Source organism: Acomys minous, assembly GCF_964271855.1.
Source record: "Acomys minous genome assembly, chromosome: 13".
Lineage (NCBI taxonomy): Eukaryota > Metazoa > Chordata > Mammalia > Rodentia > Muridae > Acomys > Acomys minous.
Window position 1 is genome coordinate 13,488,312 of NC_140495.1, and position 23,239 is coordinate 13,511,550.

At 46.0% G+C, this 23,239-nt stretch overlaps 1 protein-coding gene across 2 annotated transcripts in view; it reads right to left on the bottom strand.

Moving 5' to 3' along the window:
* SCAP (SREBF chaperone) overlaps positions 1-15,515 on the bottom strand; it is a 59,913-nt gene extending 44,398 nt beyond the window's left edge. Inside the window, exon 1 of one of the 2 annotated variants that reach the window (XM_084752593.1) lies at positions 15,349-15,515. The gene's annotated coding sequence lies outside the window, so the exon portion shown is untranslated. The remainder of the gene's footprint in view (positions 1-15,348) is intronic. The other variant, XM_084752594.1, reaches the window with a different exon arrangement.
* Positions 15,516-23,239: the final 7,724 nt, after the last annotated feature.

A 23,239-nucleotide genomic window follows, 5' to 3' on the forward strand; every position in this document is an offset into this window, starting at 1 on the left:
AGTTATTTAAGGTATTTTGTTATAGTGACAGAAAGCTCACTAACACATTTATTTATCAAGACAAAATGTGATTAGAACCCAAGAAATGTCTCAACAGGTATAAGTGCTTGCTGCGAAAGCATGGGGTTTGATCCCTCCGTAAAATAAGGTAAAATTTTAAAAGGGAGGGGGAGGGAAAGGAGGAAAGAGAGGAAGGGAAGGAGGGAGGGAGGGAGGATCTGCACCTACACTGCACTCAACTTCCTAGGAACCCTGATCTGGACAATGTTGCCACACTCCCAACTCCTTGCACTACAGAAATTTACTTCTGTAGAATTCTCAGCTGATTTTACTGTTGTTGTTGTTATTGTTGTTGAGACAGGGTTTCTCTGTGTAGCTTGGCTGTCCTGGACTTACTCTGTAGACCAGGCTGTCCTCAAACTCCTGCCTCTGCCTCCTGAGTGCTGGGATTAAAGGCATGTGCCACCACGCCTGGCTGCTTTTACTCTTAAAAATCTCTCTGTTGCTAATTTACGAGGTCACCAATCACCATGTTGCTGAAACTGCTCCTCAGCTTACTACTGTAAATGAACTAATTCACACTGAACAGATTATGAGTGTTACCACCACATCTGATGCATCTTCTGTAGCTCTCATCTGAATTTCACTCTCCTCTCTACCTCACAGTACAAACACACTTTCTAATCTCACTGCTCATCCTGTATTCCCATCTGCACAGACTCCACCACAGAACTTGGTAATTTTTCTCAACCCTTCTTTCCCCTTCTCTAAGCCCCACCAACTCTCCAGCTGAACTGTTCCCTCTGCTGCCCTTCCTGTCCTCTTCTGAGCTACTTCTCTCAATGGTCAAAAAGCCCAAGATTATACCTTAACCATTTGCCAGTCTCCTTGTACACTTAAAACAAAGCCCATATGTCTGCCCCTGTCTGCAAGGGCTCTGTGCTGCCCACCCTGGTCCTCCCCAATTTCACCTCACATCACCTCCCTCATTCTGTCCTCTTCCAGGCCAGGTGCCAGCCTCATTTCCATCAAGGCCCGCACACCCTGTTCTCTCTGCTTCTTTGTCTTGCCTTTATAGGCTGGCTCTTTTACCCCTATCAGGTCTCAGGACCGTATGCTCTCCAGTAAGTCCCTCTACTGTTCTCACAGACCCTACTCTCCTTCAAAGCACTTAGAACTTTGTAATTATGAGTGGTCTGTGCCTCGATAAGGCTATAAACAGATTCCTTGTCCATGACTATACACCAGTGCCTAGAACAGTTCTTGGTACAATAAAAGCTTCCTGTGTTCGGTAGTGTACAGCTATAACCCCAACATTTCAAACGTAGAAAGAGGATCGGGCCGGGTGTGGTGGCACACGCCTTTAATCCCAGCACTCGGGAGGCAGAGGCAGGCGGATCGCTGGGGGTTCGAGGCCAGCCTAGACTACAAAGTGAGTCTAGGACAGCCAAGACTACACAGAGAGACTCTGTCTCGAAAAACCAAAAAAAAAAGAAAGAGGATCAGGGGTTCAAAGCCAGCCTCAGTTTCATGCTGAGTTTGAGGCCAGCCTGGGCTATGTGTGAACCTGTCTTTAAAAAAAAAAAAAAAAAAAAAAGAGCTGGGCGTGGTGGCACACGCCTTTAATCCCAGCACTTGGAAGGCAGAGGCAGACAGATCGCTGTGAGTTCGAGGCCAGCCTGGTCTACTAGTGAGTCTAGGACAGCCAAGGATACACAGAGAAACCCTGTGTTAAAAAAAAAAAAAGAAAGAAAGAAAGAAAGGAAGGAAGAAAGAAAAAGGAACACTTCTGGGCCAGTGAGATGGCTGGGTGGGTAAAAATGCTTGCCATACAAGCTTGACTGAGTTCTATCCTCAGAACCCTCTGTGGAAGGAGAGAACCAGCTGCCAAACACTGTTTCCTGACCTACACACACACTTAATGTCACACATAACACATAACATACACACATGTGAACTACAATAAATTAAATAGACAAACTAATAAAGGGAGTGCTTCATCCATTCTGTCTGTCACAAATCCCCTTCACCTTGTTTTTTTGTTTGTTTATTTGCTTGTTTGTCTTTGGCTTTTTTTTCCTGGACTTGTTTTGTAGAGCAGGCTGGCCTCGAACTCACAGAGATCCACCTGCCTTTGCCTTCAAGTGCTGGGATGAAAGACATGTGCCAGCCAGGCGGTGGCACAATCCTAATGGCTACTAATTTTGCTGACTATATTTGCACCTGTATCTGCTTCATCTTCCATCTATACCAATAGGAACAGCTTCCAAAATTAAAGATCTGTTAATATCAGTCACTGCTTGTACAAGAGCTTTAAATGGCTGTCTACTGTCTGTATGTCTGAGGTCACACTTTTTTATTATATGGTCAAAATGTACTGAGAACCCTACTTTCTTTGTTTCGAGTAAAAATAACTGGCTTTTTTTTTTTTTTTTTAAATGGCTGAGCCGGGCACGGTGGCACACACCTGTAATCCAAGTAGAGGCAGATTTTTGTGAGTCTGAGGCCAGCCTGGTCTACAAAGGGAGTCCAGGATAGCCAAGGCTACACAGAGAAACCCTGTCTCAAAATGAATGAGTGAGTGAGTGAGTGAGTGAGTGAGTGAGCGGCTGGGCATGGTAACGCACCCTCTGAGCCTAGTGCTCAGGAGGCAGAGGCAGGAGGACTTTCGTAAGCTGGAGGTCAGCCTGCTCTATATAGTGAGTTCCAGGGCCAGAGTGAGGCCTTGTCCCAAAAAATAAATAGGCCAAGCGGTGGTGGCACACATCTTTAATAGCACTTGGGAGGCAGAGGCAGGTAGCTCTGTGAGTTCAAGGCCAGCCTGGTGTACAAAGTGAGTATAGGGCTACAGAGAGACCCTGTTTCAAAAAACAAAAAAATAAAAAGACAGATGGATAGATAGATAGATAGGTAGATAGACAAAAATAGTAGTAATATAAATAGAAGGTTAAGAAATATTTATATTTGATTTACATATATACATACGTAAACATATACACATAACACAGACTTCAAGAACATAACTATATTTTTCTCAACCCAAAGCTAAAGTCACTCCTAATGGAGCACACTATTAATAGAAGAACACCCACTAAGTCAGGAGCCAAACAAGGATGTTCACTTACTCATCGTTATCTACTGCTGTTGTGGAGTCTTAGCCATCACAGTTACATAAGAGAAAGAAACAGTGTATTGGTCACCCTTTCTGCCCCTATGACAAATACCTGAGAAAAACAACAGTTTCAGGGATTCTGGCCCCCACTGCAGGAAGGGTACGCCTGAGCAAAACAGCTCACATCACCACAACCAGGAAGCAGAGAAAATACATGCACTCCAGGCTTTGTCCTTTTTCCTTTCACACCACTGGGCCCCAGCCTATAGGATGGTACCCTCCCTTTAGGGCAGATCTCCCCCACCTCGCAGTCAATCCACTCTGGAAAACCCTTACAGACTACCCCACCTGTGTACTTTACTACACATGCTGATGCTTCTTAATTCAATCAAGTTAGGAATAACAATTAACTATACCAAGGTTAACTACTGTCAATCTGATACCCAAACAAACATATCTCCTGTCCCACCAAAGCCCGTTCCCGGCCTCCAAAAGGCTCGTGTGCATCTTATAATCCAAAATGCGTTTCAGCTGTAGCCAGTCTTTACTGTTCTAACACTTCACATGTGGCGGCACATGCTTATAATCAAGCACTGGGAAGACTGAGACGGAGGCTCCGTTCTAGATTGCCCTGAACTAGACTCTGTGGCCACAATTGGCTACAAACCAAGATACACAAAAAGCCAAGTTCAAAGCCTGTCCTGACACTCAACACATATCCTTGGTGGAAGGGAGGAGGGGGGGTTATATGCTACACACACACACACACACACACACACACACAGGAGTAAACATTCCCGTTCTAATTTAATAGGTATTTTAGATTTACTTATTGTTTTATATGAGTGTTCTTCTTGCATGTTTGTCTCTCACCACAAGTGTTCCTAGTGCCTTTGGTTGTCAGATCCCCTAGAACTGGAGCTATAGATGGTTATGAGCCACCATCTGAGTGGCTAGGATGGGAACTGCATTCTATGCAAAAACGAGTAGTACTCCTACTATATTTTTTGGACTATAAAACACACTTGACCATCTGACCCACCCAGTGTTTAGAGCAGTGAAATAAGAAAAACAGTAAAAACAGCAATTGGACCATAAGGTGCACTCTAATTCCAACCCCCCCCACCCCACTTTTGGTCTGAAAAATACAGTAACTACTGAACCACCCCCCAGCCCCAACATCCCCATTCTAAAAGGGAAAAACTATAGTATATAAAAGGAGGACAGCCGGGCGTGGTGGCACACACCTTTAATCCCAGCACTTGGGAGGCAGAGGCACTCAGATCGCTGTGAGTTCGAGGCCAGCCTGGTCTACAAAGTGAGTCTAGGACAGCCAAGGCTACACAGAGAAACCGTGTCTCGAAAAAAACAAAAACAAAAAAGGAAAAAAGAAAAGGAGGAAGGGGCCGGGCATGGTGGTGCACGCCTTTAATCCCAGCACTCGGAGGCAGAGGCTGGTGGATCGCTGTGAGTTCGAGGCCAGCCTGGTCTACAAATTGAGTCTAGGACAGCCAAGGCTACACAGAGAAACCCTATCTCAAAAAACAAAAACAAAAAAAAAACAAAAAAAAAAAAAAAGAAGAAGAAGAAGAAAAGAAAAAAAAGAAAAAAAGAAAAGGAGGAAGGCCAAATATCAAACCCTGTAGCTTTAAACCAGGATGTAATCTGGCTCTGAAAAACAACCTGCTTCTGCATGCAGGCTCTCTCTCAGGCTGGCTCTGCTCACTCCCAGGTCTTTCCTTTGGGAAAATTTCCAGGCTCTTGGCATCTCTGACTTCCTGGGGTCCCCATTGCATCACTGCTGTAATCACCCCACTCTCAAGGTCACCCAAGGGGATCCTGATCCTGACACACCTTCCTTGGTCTTTCAAGCTTTCCTTTTTTGTTGTTTTGGTTTTTCTTGTGGTTTTTGTGAGATTTTTGAGTTGTTTGTTTTGAGACAAGGTTTCTCTATGTAGGCCTGGCTGTCCTGGATGGAGCTCACTTTGTAGACCAAGTTGGCCTCAAAACTCAGCTATCTCCCTGCATCTGCCTCCTGAGTGCTGAGATTAAAGTCCTCAGTAAGCTGCCTTGGCAGGTAATGAATCTGCCATCCTCCTGCCTCAGCCTTCATCAGGAGATGAGACTACAAGCCTGTACCAGGCCTAACCAGACTGTAGACAAATTTTCTGCTGGGATACAGCATAAACGCCTTCTAGTCTAATTACAGTAGGTTCTTCCTCCCAGCCTGGTCCTTACTGGCCATGTTTCTATCTCATCTACGCGCCTACCAGACTCACCTGCCAAGTTCTACAGACTACTGTAGGGTCTCCCTAGTCCACAGCTCCAGCACCACCACCACCCCCTTTTGTTGTTGTTGTTGTTTTTTGAGACAGTTTCTCTGAATAGCTGTGGCTGGAACTCACTATGTAGAGCAGGTTGCCCTCAAACTCAGGGATCCACCTGCCTCTGGGATTAAAGGCATGCACCACCATTCCCAGCTCTCCAAACTTTTATTTGTTTGTTTATTTGTTTATTTGGGGGGGTTCGAGACAAGGTTTCTCTTTTATTTGTTTGTTTATTTGTTTATTTGGGGGGGTTCGAGACAGGGTTTCTCTGGAGCACGCCTACAGTGGCGAACTTGCTCCTTTCCCTCCTTTTACTCAGTCCAGGCACTATTTGGTGGAGCTGCCTAATCAGGCCAACCCAAGTTAATCCTCTCTAGAAATAAACCTCACAGACACAAACAGAGGTGTTCTACTAATCTAGGTGCCTGTCTCACTCCAATCAAACTGACACACAAAACTAACCCTTTCCTAATTATGTAACTGAAAAGGAATGGTGAAATCAACATTTTTGCAGATATTATCATATCTCTAGAAAATCCAATAAAATCAACTGAAAATTATTTTACATTTAGTAAAAGAATCACATAGTTCCGTGAAAAACAACATGTAGGGAATCTGTGCCAGGGCTGGCAAGATGGTTGAGCAGGTAAGGGCGCTTGCCACTGAGCCCGATGACCTGAGTTGGCTTCCAGAACTCACTGGGTGGAAAGGATAAACTGTCCTCTGACCTACACACAGCAGAGGCAGCACATGTGAGAGCGCGCACACACACACAAGATAAATCTGCAAAGTTTAAAAAGAAACCTATGCTTTCATATCTATCACAAGAAGCAGAAGATATAAACAATTCAAAGTATTAAAAAAGCAAAACAAAAAGATAAGAGAAATAAAGTTCTTTCAAACTCTAAGAAGCACGAAAGACTTAAAGAGAAAAGTCATGTTCACAATAAGGATTGGTATCGTAATAACATCACATACTGGGTGTGGTGGTGCACACTTTTAGTCCCAGCTCCACAGACTTGGGTGGAGGCCAGCCTCATCTACACATAAAATTCTGGGTCAGCCAGCACTGCATAGTGAGACACTATCTCAAAAGAAAGTATTCTTCCTACATTAACCTAAAAATATAACATAGTCCACATGCCTTTAATCTCAGCATTTGGGAGGCAGAGGCAGGTGGATCTCTGAGTTCCAGGCCAGCCTGGTCTACAGAGCAAGTTCTAGGACAGCCATGGCTACAGAGGGAAATCTGTCTCAAAAAACAAAAATAAAACAAACAAAAAATATATATATAGGCCTTACTTTTTTAAAACATTTTTTAGATTCACTTAATTTTATGTGTATGGGTGCTTTGTCTGCATGTATGTGCAACTAAGTTTACCAAAGATCAAAATATATTATAGAGTATTAAAAGTGGGCACTAACACATAAATATCCAGAGTTCTGTAACAGAGCAAAAGGCTATCAACAGAGCTACAAGCATAAGGAGAAATCATTTTTTATGATTTATTTTTATTTTATTTGCACTGGTGTTTTGCCTACATGCATGTCAGAGATCCCTTGGAAATGGAGTTACAGACAGTGGTGAGCTGTCAAGTGGGTGCTGGGAATTGAACCTGGGGATAAGGAGAAATCTTAAGCAATTCAATGATGACTTGTTGTTCAGCAACAGACATTCCACAAATAGGTACACATCTGGAAAAAAAAATATACTTCACACTACAACAAACCCCAAATATATTAACAAATGTAATGGTAAAAATATGTAAAATACTTAATGACAATTTAAAATATAAATCTAAGGATAAATTACAAGACAAGGGCTAGGAAGATGGCTCAGTGGCACTTGCCTGATGGCCTCAGCTTGATCCCCAGAACACACCTTAAAGATAGAAGGAAGCCAAGCCATGGTGTTGTACACCTTTAATTCCAGTACTTGCAAAGGCAGAGATAAGTGATCTCTGTGAGATCGAGGCCAGCCGGGTCTACACAGTGAGTTTCAGGCCAGCCAAAGCTACATAGAAACAGTCTATCTCCAAAAAAAAAAAAAAGAGAGTTCTCTGTATGTGTCTGTATGTGCATAAATACCCCTGAATGCACAGGGAAGAGCACACTGTCACTAGGGAGAAGCTCTGTAACAGGCACAGCTACAAGGAACTTCCCTGGGCACACTGTTACAACTCTTGAATTTTGTGTTCTGTAAATAAAGTTCTGCATTACAAGAGCTAAAATTTAAAAATAATAAAGGAAGCTTTCCTGTAGGCGCAGCAGCCTCCCGCTGAGCTTCTGCGGCTGTATCATCTCCAGCTCTGTGTTCATTTAGAGACTCTCGGCGCCCTTTCTTGACTACAGTCCCTCGAGGGAGGAGGTCACGGGTGAGTCGCCTCGTGTTCCCTGGGTGCACCTGGTGCCTCTTTTGGACCAGGATGGAAAGTCACTGCAGCTCTTTCCACTGAGCTAAACTAGTCCACCAGTGCAAACAATTCATCTTCAGGAAGAAAAAAGTTGTTTTTTTGCTTAAAGTTATTTTGCAAAGTAGCAATGTCCAGGGCAGGAAACTTAGGTTCTCTAAGCATCAAAGTCAGCCAAATAATCTAGAGGAATTTTCAGCAGACCAAGCTAAATGTACTGAAAATAGAAAGGAATTTCCTTTCATTTCAGCTAATGAATAAAGTGGATTTCAGAGGCTGAAGCACAAGCACTAAGGAGGATGGTTTCCGCCACACTGTCGTCACTGCCGAGATGGCACAGCAACACCTCCATTAAAGGAAGAACTAACTGTACTCCCTGACTGTGATGGCTGTCACAGACACACACACATCTTCACAATCAAGTAACAACAACAAAGGGTGCATTTTTATTCCTTTGTGATCTTGTCAAGAAGTACTAGTAAAATGAATTAACTGAGTCATCACTGTTAGCTTGAAGACATATTTTACTTTTTAAATGTTTTATTAAATGTATGTGTGTGTGTGTGAAGACATGTATTCAGATGGCCAAGAATCAAAGGAGGAGGTACGGTGCCCACTTCCTGGAACTGGAGTTACAAGTGGTTGTGAACTGTCTGATGTGGACACTGAGACCCGAACTTTGGTCCTCTACGAGAGCAGCAAGTGCTCTTAAACACTGAGCCATCACTCCAGCTCCCAGAGAATCTTGTTGTTGTTGTTATTGTTGTTGTTGTTGTTGTTGGAGACAGGTTTTCTCTTTGTATACTTGGCTGTTCTGAACTTGCTTTGTAGACCAGGCTGGCCTTGAACTCACAGAGATCCACCTGCCTCTGCCTCCCCAGTGCTGGGATTAAAGGCGGGCGCCACCACCTCCTGGCCAGAGAATCTATTTTTAAAGCTAGGAAAACCACCAGCCCAGCCCTTATGGGCCTCCTTACAATAGATAAAACCCCTCGGCAGGTGCTAGCAGAAGCAAGACCTGCACTCCTATCAAGTCCACTAACGGGGGGCCTCTTGCCTGATTTCCTGCGGGTAACGTGCTCTGATGAAAGATGCCAAAACCTAATCCCTAAAACAGAAGGTGTGATAAGCCTTTGCTCTATCTCTACTACCTCAAGATTCCCTACTGCAAATGCTGTGCGGACGGAAGATGGCTGCACTCCAACCACAATGAGTGCAAAGAGCTGGCTCTGGGTAGAGAGTGACACTGAAGAAAGCCACAAGAAGCAGCTCACCTGGCAGCCCTTATCTAGGGGCCAGAGTCTGGGCATCCTCAAAGCTCTCAGCACAACAGCTGCAGAGTCCAGTGGCCCCTTCCAATAACACCCTTCAGAGGACACTCGATCCCTGCAACTTTCTTGCCCATCTGCCCTATGTTTCCCATCCTATTCTCTGCTAAGCCCAAACCAGGCTTCAAAACTGTCTTTTTCTTTTTCCATTTTTCATATGTGTGGTGTTCATGTGTGTATGCATGTTTTTGTATGTGTGTAAGCACAAGTGTAAGGATGGATGTACATATGGAAGCCTGTAGCTGCCAATCATCCTCAATCTATCCTCCACCTTATTCACTGAGCCAGCGTCCCTTAGTCAAAAATCAGAGCTTGCCAACATAGCTTGTCTTCCTAGCCTTGTCTCGGCTTGCAAGACTGGACTTACAGGCAGTGGTCATATCTTTATGTTTTTTTTTTTCCAAGACAGGGTTTCTCTGTGTAGCCTTGGCTATCCTGGACTCACTTTGTAGACCAGGCTGTCCTCAAACTCATGGGGATCCATCTGTCTCTGCCTCCTGAGTGCTGGGATTAAAGGCGTGCGCCACCACCACCAGCTGCTGAGCTGTATCTCAACCCCTTCTTCTAAACACTAGGAGGCAAAGAAAGAGTGGTGTGCTGGTGGGCTAAATACGAAGACATATCCCAAAATGCAATATATCTATAATTTATTTCCTAGTCTCCATTCCACCAACACATAAACTTCACCCGGCTTATAAATTTTCTTTTTAAGATTTACTTTTGATGTCGGGCGTGATAGCACATGCCTTTAATCCCAGCACTCAGGAGGCACAGACAGGCAGATCCCTGAGTTCAAGACCAGCCTGGTCTACAGAGCAAATCCCATGACAGCCAGAGCTAAACAAAGGAACCCTGTACCGAAAAACAAAACAAAACTTTGCTTTTATTTTCAACTGTGACTATGTAGGAGACATATGAATTCAGGAGCTGTGGAATCTGTCTGGAAGAGGTTGCTGGATTCCCCGGAGCTAGAGTCACAGGCAGTTATGAACCACTCTGTGGGTGTTGCAATCAAACTCAGGTCCTCTTCAAGAACATAGGACAGCCAGAAAGATGGGGGGAGGGAAATATCTGCATATCGTTTACCTGACAGAAGATTAACATCTAGAATGTATAAAGAACCTTTATGACCCAACAAGAGAAATTAACACAATTCATAAGCAGGGCTGCAGAACTATCTCAGGAGAGTGTGCACTGCTCTTGTGCACCGCTCTTGTGCACCGCTCTTGTGCACCGCTCTTGTGCAGCGCTCTTGTGCACTGCTCTTGTGCACCGCTCTTGTGCACTGCTCTTGTGCACTGCTCTTGTGCACTGCTCTTGTGCACTGCTCTTGCAGAGGACCTGAGCTGAGTTTCCAGCACTCACATTAGACAGCTCACAAGCTCCTGCAACCCCAGCTCCAGCCTCTCACCTCCTCGAGCCTCTGCACTGTGAGAACATGCCCACACACAGACACAGACACCTACGTGTAGTTAAAAATAATATAAAGAAACCTAGGGGGTGGCGACGCAGCTCAGCAGTTAAGAGCACTGGTTACTCTTTCAGAGGACCGAGGTCTGTTTCCAGCACTCACATGACAACTCACAGCCATCTGGAACTCCAGTTCCAAAACATCTGACCGCCCCTTTGCTCCTGTGTATGAGTTATGTGGTGCACAGACACAAATACAGGCAGAACACCCATATACATAGAAATAAGTAAACCTCTGCTGGGCATGGTGGCACACACCTTTAGTCCCAGCACTCGGGAGGCAGAGGCAGGTGGACAGTTGTGAGTTCAAGGCCAGCCTGGTCTACAAAGTGAGTCCAGGACAGCCAAGCTATAGAGAGAGACCCTGTCTCAAAAGAACAAAAAAACAAAAAACAAAAAACAAGTAAACCTTACAACTAAATACATATAAAAATGTGCAAAGAAATCTCATTTATGCTAAGTGTGACAAATAACCTACAGATGGTTTAAAGTATAAGAAAGGATTTAGGCAGGTCATATACAAATTACATGCTATTTCACTTATTTTATGTGCACTGGTGTAAGAGTGTCAGGTCCCCTGGAACTGGAGTCACAGATGGCTGTGAGCTGCCATGTGATTGCTAGGAACTCAACCTGGGTCCTCTGGAAGAGCAACCAGTGCTCTTAATCACTGAGCCATGGCTCCAGCCCCAGTTACATGCTAGTTCTAGAAAACTGTCAAAAACCCACAGATTTTAGTGCCTAAAGGGCATTCTGGGACCAATCTCCCTAGGATATCGAGGGACAACTGTATATACAAATGAACATGCAGAATATATACAATGAACTAAAAGTAAGAATTCAAAGACAGGAGCTAGAGTGATGGCTCAGTGGTTAAAAGCACTGTCTATTCTTCTAGAGGTCTTGAGTTCAATTCCCAGCAACCACATGGTTGCTCACAACCATCTATACTGGGATCTGATGCCCTCTTCTGGCCTGTAGGTATACATGCAGGCAGAGCATGGATATGCATTAAATAAATAAATAAATAAATCTTAAAGGAAAAAAAAGAGAGAGAGAGAGAGGCTGGAGAGATGGCTCAGAGGTTAAGAGCACCAACTGCTCTTCCAGAGGTCTTGAGTTCAATTCCCAGCAACCACATGCTGGCTCACAAACGTCTATAATGTGATCTGGTGCCCTCTTCTGGCTTGCAGGTGTACATTCAGACAGAGCACTGTATACATAATAAATAAATCTTTAAAAAAAAAAAAAAGGAATTCAAAGATAGAAGCCGGAGAAATGGCTCAGTGGTTAAAGAGCACTGGCTACTTTTCCAAAGGACCAGGGTTCAATTCCCAACACCCACATGGCAGCTCACACTGTCTGTAATCCAGCTCCAGGCGATCTGACACCTTCACACAAACATACACGCAGGCAAAATTGCAATGTACATAAAGTAAAATTTTTTAAAAATAACTTAAAGATATGGGGCTAGAGAGATGGCTCAGCAGTTAAAGGTATTTGCTCTTGCAGAGAATTAGGGTTTGGTTCACAGCACCTAAATGGTTTTTCCAAACTACCCCTAACTCCAGTTCCCAGGGATCTGACACCCTCTCCTGACCCCCGGGGGCACTAGGCATACATATGGTACACATACAAACACAAAAACAAAACACTCACTCAGACACACAAAATGAAATAATCTAAAGAGTATACATTACAATTCCCCTCAGATGAGAGAACTTATCATAAGCAAGCTCACAGAATCAGAAAGTAGGAGAGGCGCTGCCAGGCCTGGAAGACAGGGGAAATGAGGTGCTGCTTCTGTGTAGCATCAGTAAGAAGTTCTGCACTCAAATAGTAAGGACAGCTACACAACACTGAGTAGAGTCAATCTCCCCGGCTCTATATTCATTCATTAAAAATTTCAATTTTATGTTATGTATTATTTTCCCAAATTAAAAATATATATATATTTTATTAGGAAAGCGTAAGTATCGAGTGGGAAGCGGGATGAGATGAGAGCCTTGTGTTTCTGAACTCTGCCATCTTGGACTTGGCTCAGTGACACCGGCCGCTTTCCCTCCACCCCCACCCCCATCCATGCACTAACAGAACAATAGAGACTATGAAGTCAGTGGGTACATCTGCGGAAGACTCCGGCTGCTGTCGGGCAAGCAAGTTTGCACGCAGGCACAGCCCCTAACTGCCTAGTGACCCGTGGCCTGTGAGAAAACCTGCCTGAACTCACCCGTGAAGGAGTCGACACTATCGCGTCATCCGATCATCTTGGGGCTTGAGATAAGCTAACTCTGGGCCCTAGCACAGTGCCCAACAGCATAAGCACTCAAAAAAAAAAAAAAAAGTCAGTAAATACTACCCACAAGTGTCACCTCAGGTGGTAAAATCACCTGGATCTTGTTTCTTTAGCAAACTCAGGGCAGTCGTAAGCCACAGGGGCATGTGGCGATCTGGAAGACGTGGTTTGAAGGCCTGATCCTCCATGTCTAAGCTGGATGGCCCTGGACACTGGTTCGACGGGAAAGATAACAAAAGCCACACAGCGGGACATGGTGGCACACACCTTTAATCCCAGCACTCGAGAGGCAGAGGCAGGCAGATCACTGTGAGTTCGAGGCCAGCCTGGTCTACAAAGTGAGTCCAGGATGGCCTGGGCTACAAAGAGAAACCCTGTCTCGAAAAACAAAAACAAAAAAACAAAACAAAAGCCACACATACGGTACTTGTCACAGCCAATAAACGGATACCCACAGTCAGAGTGAGCAAACAGCACATGATCCTAAGAGTCTTCCAGGCTCTCCAAGACACACTCACGTGAAGCGATGCTGAATTGTGGCAACCCTGAAGTTTACCACCCACGTAAACAGATACACTTGTACAGCAGGCATGGCTCCTTTCCCAACTGGACAGTTAGGCAGCTTACATACGGCCTCAGGCAAATCACAATTCTTATGGTTCTGTGTTCTAGCCACAAATTAGGACAAGGTTATTTTGGTTGGTTTTGTTTTTTTTTTTAACCCTCCTCAGAACAACAATCCAAATTGGTGGTGGGGTTCCCTAGCTAGTAGCTAAATGGAAATGGAAAGCTCTAGAAAGTCAGTCTCTTTCCTCCCTCCCTCCCTCCCCTCCCCTTCTCCCAGGAACAAATGGAAGGTTAAAACCAGCCCTTCCATTTCAACTTACGACTAAAAGAATGAATGCTGAGCAGGAGCAGTGGCACACCCATCTGCTTCCCCACATAGTCAGGAAACTGAGGCAGGAGAATGAAACTTTGTGGTCAGCCTGGGCAACAAAGCCTAATTCAAAATAAAAAGCTACAGGTGTTGCTCAGTGATAGGCCAATGTCCTAGTTCTACATCTCCAAATAATTTAGTAAGTGTAGAAATAATGTTTATACTTGTATATATGTTTTTTTTAAAGACCATATGCCAAGCAGAAACGCTGCAAACTATTTTTGTTTTTGTTTTTGCTTTTTCGGTTTTTCGAGGCAGGGTTTCTCTGTGTATCCTTGGCTGTCCTGGACTCGCTTTGCAGACCAGGCTGGCCTCGAACTCACGGCGATCCACCTGCCTCTGCCTCCCTTGTGCTGGGACTAAAAGCGTGCGCCACCACGCCCGGCTGCAAATATATTTAAAAAACAAAACAAAACACACACACACTTTTGATCTGAAATACATTAACACATACTTTAAAAGATACAATCGGACGGGTGTGGTGGTGCATTCCTTTAAGTCCCAGCAGTCGGGAGACAGAAGCAGGTGGATCCCTGGGAGTTCGAGGCCAACGTGATCTACAAAGTGAGTCCAGGACAGCCAGGGATACATAGAGAGAAACTTTGTCTCGAAGAAACAAAAACAAAAAGATACATTCAGGAAACACCTGAAACGCATTCAGCACTAACTAGATACACTTGAGCCTGACTCTCTAGTAAAAGCTTAAGTCTTTAGCACAACACCCTGAGATGGCAGCACAGTCTACAAACTCTACAAACGCACACAAAGATAACATCACTAAAGACTGTTCTTAGGTCGACTTCACAAAAACTATTGCAAGATCACCAGATAAAAGTTTAATCATCAGCTCTGTTACCATAAGAGATGAGTAAATGAGGAAAACAAGGGGAGATTGCTGCCGGAGCCCCCCACCCCCTACCAGGGGCTCACTACCCTCTTCATCGCCTCCATCTGCACAACTTTCGGTGATGCAGTGTGGCCCCGATGCAGCGTGGCCCCGGGGCTCCCTGCGCTATCACATTATAACCCTGAGGCAACAAACCCACCTAGAAGTAAACAACGAGCAACATAAACCAGCAAAGTTTAAGTGCAAGCAACGCGTAGAACCAGAAACAGAACACGCCCAGCAGAGTCCACATGTTGCCTGGCTATCGGATCTTCGGAAGGGGGGATGGATTGAGTCACAGGGTCTAACCCTCACTCTGGAAAACCCAGACAACCAACCCCAAAAGCAGGTTTCCAGCGCTGAGGCAGTCCATTGAGCCCATTGAGCCTGAACCCGTCGCGACCCAGGCAGCTCGGCCCGGGCGGGGGCGCGGTCCCCCGAAGCCTCCCTCGGGCTGCTGGACAGCGCCCACGCCCGCGCGCCCTTGCCTGGGCTCGCCCCCATCCCGGAACTCCCTGGCACGAGCGGCGCGAGGCCGGAGCCCGGGCCCTGCTGCGCCGTGGAGACACGCGCTGAAGTACCTGTGGCAGCGAGGCAGCTCCCGGGCGGCGGCGACGAAGCGGCAGAGCGCGGCCTGCGCGCTCCTGGCCCGCGGTCCCGTGTTTGGAGCCCTCCTTCTCCTTCCCGGCCGCCCGGCGCCGCGCAGCTCCCCGCCCCTTCACCTCTCAACTCCTACCTTTCCCCTCCCGCGCCGCCGCCCTCCACACGTGTTCCCAGCGGCGTGCGCATGCGTAGTCTGGCTTCGCCGGCGGCTCAGGTTCGCCCCCTGGTGGTCCCCTGCCACACCTCCGCGGGAGGAAGTACTGGAGCTGCCTGTGGCCTGAAGATGGAAAAAGGTAGCGCTTAGGAGTTTGGACAGCACGTTCCCGGAGTGTGACCAAGAACATGGATGCACAAGAAGCTCGTGTTCCACGCTTTATGGTAGCAGAAGATTAGAAGCAGGACTGGGTGTGTGGCTCAGTGGTAGTGCACTTGCCTCGGACCCCACAGCATCATCAATAAGAAAAAAATGGAATTAGAAGCGACTAAGTAGTAAACGCACGTAGTTAATGAACTAAGTACAAGAGCCATCCACACCAAGGATGTTTAATGAGCACTTGCTGGCAATGAAAGACGATTCAAAACAAGCTTGAGTATGATTACATTTTTGTTAAAAAATACAACCCCTAAGGTAGGGTGGAAGGCGACAGTGATGTATACTCAATGTTTATTCCTAGGTGAAAGGATTAGAGTGGGTCGAGGCTCTTCCACCAGGTTCAATCGACCTGCACATGGAACAGGTTACCCTGGCCAAGTGCTGAGCTAAGCATGTGTTGTGTCTTCTGTCACTTGACCTTGCAAATAGAGGAGACTCTCACAGAAGGGGAAAGTGAGGCAGGCCCCAGGCACCCAGCAGTAGCCCCAATCCTGGGTGTTGCCTTTCCACCTGTCCTCAGGCCCACCTGTGGGAACATCTTGAGCACACTAGCAATGCCTGGTTCTTGGCTCTCTGAGTGTCAGAGGTCAGAATCTCCCCCACCCCCACCTCACTACCCTAAACATGCTCCTGCCACTCACTTCACTCTCACCCCCAAGGCCTACCTAGGTAAAATAGACCCTGTTCCTGAACTCAAGGGCACCAGTGGTAGGGGAATGGAAAATATAGGTTCAGTCACCATGCAAAACAGAAATCAGAGGTGGCCCTGCTGGCCACATCAACCCCAATGATCCTCCCAGGCTTTCTTCAAAAGGTTATTTAGTGTTCCATGCTTTATGGTAGCAGAAGATTAGAAGCAGGACTGGGTGTGTGGCTCAGTGGTAGTGCACTTGCCTCGGACCCCACAGCATCATCAATAAGAAAAATTGATGTCTCTCAGTCTCTCTGCACCAAATTAGATTTCCTTTCCAAATGTCAGACTGGCCTCCCTTCTTGTTCTATTAGTTTGTGCCAATAAAGTATTATCAAGGACAAATATCTTATCCCAGAACTGAGGAGGCGGAGGTAATTGGATCTACATAGTGAGTCCAGGATAGCCAGGCCTACACAGTGAGACCCTGACTCAAAATCAAATGTCTTCGGCCCCAGGTGACCTTTGGAATTAGAGCCTGCGTTCAGGGTTAGGCTTTGGACTGAGAGTCATGCTATAAAGCCGGTCTCCAGGAGGGATGCAGGTCTCCAAGAGGGATGTAGGTCTCCCTGAGGGATGCAGGTCTCCAGGAGGAATGCAGATCTCCATGAGGGATGCAGGTCTTCATGAGGGATGCAGGTCTCCAGGAGGGATGTAGGTCTCCCTGAGGGATGCAGGTCTCCAGGAGGAATGCAGATCTCCATGAGGGATGCAGGTCTCCAGGAAGGATGCAGGTCTCCAGGAGGGATGCAGGTCTCCAGGAGGGATGTAGCTCAGTTGGTGGATGGTTTGCCTAGCAAACACAAAGCCCTGAGTTTCACCCTTAGCACCAAGGAAACTGGCTGTGGTGGTTCACACCTATAATCTCAGCCCTCAGGAGATGCAGGCAGGAGGAGCTGAAATCCAAGGCTACTAGTTTGAGGCCAGTCTGGTACACATGGGGCACTATCATTTTCCCTCCCCCACCCCCCAAAAAAAAAGCCCCAAAGGAGGGCTTCAGCTCCCCCTGGAACTGGAGTTACAGATGGTTATTGAGTCACCGTGTGGCGGCTGGAAAAAGAACTCAGGTTCTCTGTGAGAGCAATGAGCGCTTTTAACCAGGGAGCTCTCTCCAGCCCCACTCCCAAACTTAGGTTGATTTGGATTAGTGGGTTTTTGTTTGTTTGTTTGTTTGTTTTTCATGACAGGGTTTCTCTGTGTGATAGCCCTGCCTGTCCTAGACTCACTTTGTAGACCAGGCTGGCCTGGAACGCATACAATCCTCCTGCCTCTGCCTCCCAGGTGCTGGGATTAAAGGCATCCACCACCACACCCGGGCTTAGTGTTTTTATCATAGCAACAGAGAAGCAAACTAAAACACCCAGGCAGGTGGCACATGGCAAATGCCTGTGATGCTAGCATTCAAGAATCTGAGGCAGAACTGGTGTGAATTCATCAAGAGTTCTGAGGCTATACAATTCAAGGGCTACCTTGTCTTAAAAAAACAAAAGAAAACGATTTTTTTGTTTGTTTCTTTTTTCTTTTTTTTTCTTTTTTTTTGGGGGGGGTTCGAGACAGGGTCTCTCTGTGTTAGCCTTGGCTGTCCTGGACTCACTTTGTAGACCAGGCTGGCCTCGAACTCACAGCGATTCACCTGCCTCTGCCTCCTGAGTGCTGGGATTAAAGGCGTGCGCCACCACGCCCAGCTCGTTCCATTTCTTAAATTAGACACGACAGTAGAAAGCAGGGAACCTTATTGTCACTCCTGCCCTAGCCTTCAATCACTCCCTCCAAGTCTTTTTTTTTTTTTAAAGATTTATTTATTGTATATGAGTGCTTTTCTGCAGAGGAGGGCATCAGATAACATTGTAGATGGTTGTGAGCCACCATGTGGTTGCTGGGAATTGAACTCAGAACCTCTGGAAAGGCGGTGCCCTTAACCACTGAGCCATCTCTCCAGCCCCCACTCCCTCCAAGTCTTATCCCTTCAAGTGCCACATCTCCCTGGAAGCGCCAGACTCACTTCTCGTATCACTGGCTTCTTCTCCTCTCACAGCTGTCACTGTCTCACTTCCTCGTTAATGTATGTAAAATCTTTCTAGTTTTATTTGTTGAGTGTGTGGTTTTGAGTGCTTGGACTCAAACCTAAGTCATCTGTTATGTGAGTGCTCCAGGACTGAGCCCCACTTAGTTCGTCAGGGCTGTTTGGTTCTTGGTTTGCTATTCTGGGAATCCAAGCCCAGGGCCTCAAATGTGAGAAATAGGGGTTTTTGTTTGTTTGTTTGTTTTCATTTTTATCAAACGTAACCTGCCCTCTAAGAGTTAATATTCCATAAATCTCCTCACCTTGTAAAACTTATATGTAGAGAATTAAGATCATTTAATCTTCTCCACCTGGTAAAACTTTTATTTTCACAACAGACTGACACAGACACACAGATACACAGACACGGATGGACAGACAGACAGACAGACAGACAGACACACACACACACACACACACACACACACACACACACACACAGAGTAGCCTCTGAACATGAGGGCCTGGAGCAAAGAACCTCTTTCCCTGTAATGGATGTAAACGTGTTTATGTTTTGATCCAAAGTATAGGATATATAAAACAGACTCGTGAGAGGACAATGGTGTTTGTCTGCTAGAACTGCCTCACGTGTGGAGCATGGTCTTTGCCGGCTGATAAACATCCTGGTAAGGCTCTGAGAGGGGATAAATGTGAGCCCCAAACAGAGGCTTGGCTTGGCTTTTGGCTTTTCCATCACTTCACATCGCTTCACTTCAAGACCCTCCTAGAGAGAACCGCTCCAGAGAACACTTCGAGGTCCCAGGTTCCGGCTGCTGCTTCAGGCTCCAGATGCTATGGTTGCAGTCACTTCTGCTGAATTTCTGGTTTGCTGTTTAACGCGTCTTCTGGAATCCTGATGATGAAGATTTAAATCGCCCCAAGGAACTAAGTCTAAAAAAAGTCTACTTCAGCCAGGCATGGTGGTGCACTACAGCTACGAAGACCCGGAGAAATACTGTCACGAAAAACTGAAAAATAAAATAAAAATAAAAAGCTCTATTTCTCTTGTCCTCATTAACCTCTTTTCTCTCCTTTCTAGGGTAGATAGGTTGGAAGAGATGCACAGACATTAAAGAGTATATAGACATTAAAGGTAGAGACATAAAGTAGGTTTATAAAAATTCAAAACCTACATTCCCTCTGCCTCTGCCTCCTGAGTGCTAGGATTATAGACAAGTTCCACTGTGTCCAGATCCCAGCTCCCCCCCACCCCCGCCTTTTTTTTTTTTTTGAGACAGGGTCTCTCTGTGTAGCCTTGACTGTCCTGGACTCACTTTGTAGACCAAGCTGGCCTCAAACTCACAGAGATCCACCTGCCCCTGCCTTCCAAGTGCCGGGATCAAAGGCATGCGCCACCACTGCCTGGCAGCTTTCACTTTTTCTTAATTTCCTTTACATACATTCTTCTCTCACCCCCACTCTGGTCCCGAGACGGGGTTTCTCTGTGTAGCCTTGGGTGTCCTGAACTCATTTTACAGGTGTGCACTGCCACTGAGCAAGGCTACAGACATCCTTTTAAAACTAGTTAATCTCAAAAGACTCTGAGACTGGACTTCAGCCAAAGCGGAACAGACAGTCACCACCTGCATCAGAATGAAAAACTTCTGCCCTGGTATGCTTGCTAGCACATCCTTTTTGTAAAAAGCAATTGCCTTGCTGAGTTGTTTTCACACCAAGAATACTTGTTTCGCTGGGCAGTGATGGAGCAATCCCAGCACTTGGGAGGCAGAGGCAGGTGGATCTCTGTGAGTTCGAGGCCAGCCTGGTCTACAAAGCCAGTCCAGGACAGCCAGGGTAACACAGAGAAACACTGTCTCGAAAAAGAAAAAACCCAGTATTTGTTTCCAACACCATGAATGCTAGACAGGCGCTCTACATACTGAGCAACCTCTCTGCAGAAACAATCAGTTTTCCAAGTGAGCCTAATTGTGACCGTGCAGGATTGAGTCCTTTATTTTACTGCTAGGATTCTAAAAAGACTGTGGTTCTAAACTCACCTCACAACATGGGCACCAAAGAAAAGTTAAAAGCAAACCATAGTTCTGTTGAGCCCTGGGCCCACTAGACTGTCCTCTCTCCAGAGAAGAAACTGGGAACTGCTCACTCTCCACCCCTACCCTCTCCCCATCCAACCATTCCACCAAAGCTGTTCTCTTCCAAAACAGCCTCCAAGAGACAAGCATTTGTTTTAATTTTTTGAGCTAGTGTATCACTCTATTGCCATTGCTAACCTGGGACTCTGCCTTTACACCAGGCAATCCAGGACAAAGAACCAAACAGGAGCGATACAAAGTAGCTTTTCTGCACAGCTGTGGACCAGTGTCCTAGACCTTGGGTCTGTTATCTAGCACCAGGGGAAAGTGGTTTTTCCTATGACTACGGGAGAAGTCAAGGTCAGGGACAGGCCAGTCAGTAGTCACACCAGGCAGGGCAGCCACAGAGACCAAAGCCTGCGGGCAGACACGGGGAAGGGCTGCTGAACTGATTTTCTGAGGAGTGAGGGGAAAGGAGCGTCAGTGAAGAAGGTGGCAAACTGTATATCCCCGTACACTGACACCACGGACTCTACAGACTCTATCTGGACATGTAAATTAAAAACATTTTTTTCCACTACATTTATGGATGTATATATGCATGCACACACGTCACAACATGCATGTGGAGAACAGAAGGCAACTTGTGGAAGCTGGTTCCATCCCCCCATCAGATGGATTCCAGGGATTGAACTCAGGTCATCTGGCTTGGTGGGAAGTGCCTCACCCACTGAGCCACCTTGCCAGTCCTCTTTTAATATGAGGAAGACATGTGTGCGTCTGTACCTCACACTTCCCTGGACACAAGCCCTTAGAAAGCAGTGTGCAGGCTGGGGAGACAAGTCAGTGGTTAAGAGCGCTTACTGTTCTCGCAGAGCACCTGAGTTCAGTTCCCAGTTGAGGCCTCACTCCCTAGAGCTGGAGTTAGTCAATTATGAACAGCCAGATATGAGTGCTGTGAGTGAAGCTCAAGTCCTCTGCAAAAAGAGCAGGCGCTCTTCCCTGCTGCCGCATCTCCCAGCCCGACTCCATTGATTTGAAAGCAGATCTATAGAGGCATACAATAGATTAGCGGTTGTTTGGGGTCTTTTGTTTTTTGTTTTTGTTTTTGTTTTTGTTTTTGAGATATGGTTTCTCTGTGTAGCCTTGGCTGTTCTGAACTCGCTTTGTAGACCAGGCTGGCCTCGAACTCACAGAGATCCTCCTGCCTCTGCCTCCGGAGTGCTAGGATTAAAGGCATGTAGCAGTTGTTTTTTTAAAAAAACTTGAATTTACCGGGCGAGGCCAGCCTGGTCTACAAAGTGAGTCCAGGACAGCCAAGGCTACACAGAATAACCCTATCTTGAAAAACCAAAATAAATAAATAAATAAATAAATAAATAACTTGAATTTGTCTTGTTTGCTTATCTGGTTGGTTGGTTAGTTGGTTGTTGAATGATTGGTTGGACGGTGGAGATAGATCTACCCCTGGTTAGGCTTGAACTTGCAGCAATCCTGCCTCTGCTCCATGGAATCTGAGGCATGTATGAGCATGCCTGGCAATCCATTTTATTGTTCGTGCATTTCCAGTGTGTTCCAGCTAAGCTGATTATGGTTGTGCATGTGACAATTCAGCCAAAGCTCAACTTGACTTCAGGTTGGTCTCCATGAGACGCAAATCTAAGTTTTAAAACCTAAATGGGAGCTGGGCATGGTGGTGCACGCCTTTAATCCCAGCACTTAGGAGGCAGAGGTGGGCAGATCACTGTGAGTTCGAGGCCAGCCTGGTCTACAAAGTGAGTCCAGGACAGGCAAGGCTACACAGAGAAACCCTGTCTCAAAAAACCAAAAAGTAAAATTAAATAAAATAAAACCCTCAAGGGGAGTCAGGCAGTGGTAGTGCATGTCTTTAATCCCAGCACTTGACTCTTTGAGTTTAAGGCCAGCCTGGGCTACAGAGCAAGTTCCAGGATGACCAGGAATACACACAGAAACCTAGTCTCAAAACCCAAAACCAACCAAACAACCAAACAAAAAACCCAAACCCAAACAAACTAAATGTAATTGGAAAGCATCACAACGTAACAATTCCCAGTAGTTACATCTCTGGCCTGTGCCTAGTGTTACATTTGCTCTCAACTAATCCTCAGAACAATCTTCTAAGATAGAGAATCAGTCTCTCTAACAGACGCAGAAGCCTGCCTCTAAAGCAGTGGGTCTCTACCACGGCTTCATGAGGTATTTACATTATGATCGTAACAGTAGCAAAGTAACAGTTCTAAAGTAGCAATGAAATAATATTATGATTGTGGTCAGCACAGCATGAGAAATTATATCAAAGGGTCTCAGCTTGAACATGTGCTGGCCAGGAGGATGCAAACCTTTAATTCCAGCACTCTGAAGAAAACAACAGACAGATCTGTGAGTTCAAAGCCAGCCTAGTGAGTTTTAGGCTAGCAAGGGCTACAGAGTAAGACCCTGTCCAAAGCCAAACAAACAAACCAAGTGATTGCAATTGGCAACATGACCAAGCAACATGAGCTGCTGCAGGACCAGGCTCCTTGGTTTTCATCCCAGTTCAGATATAAGCTCCGGCTCTGTGGCTGAGAGAATCTGTTTAACCTCAGGAAACCTCAGCCTACAGGCAAGACCCAGGACATAACCAAGAACACCACCCTTTCAGGCTTTTGAAAGAAATTCAATCAGAACATGAACACATAAAACACTTTGG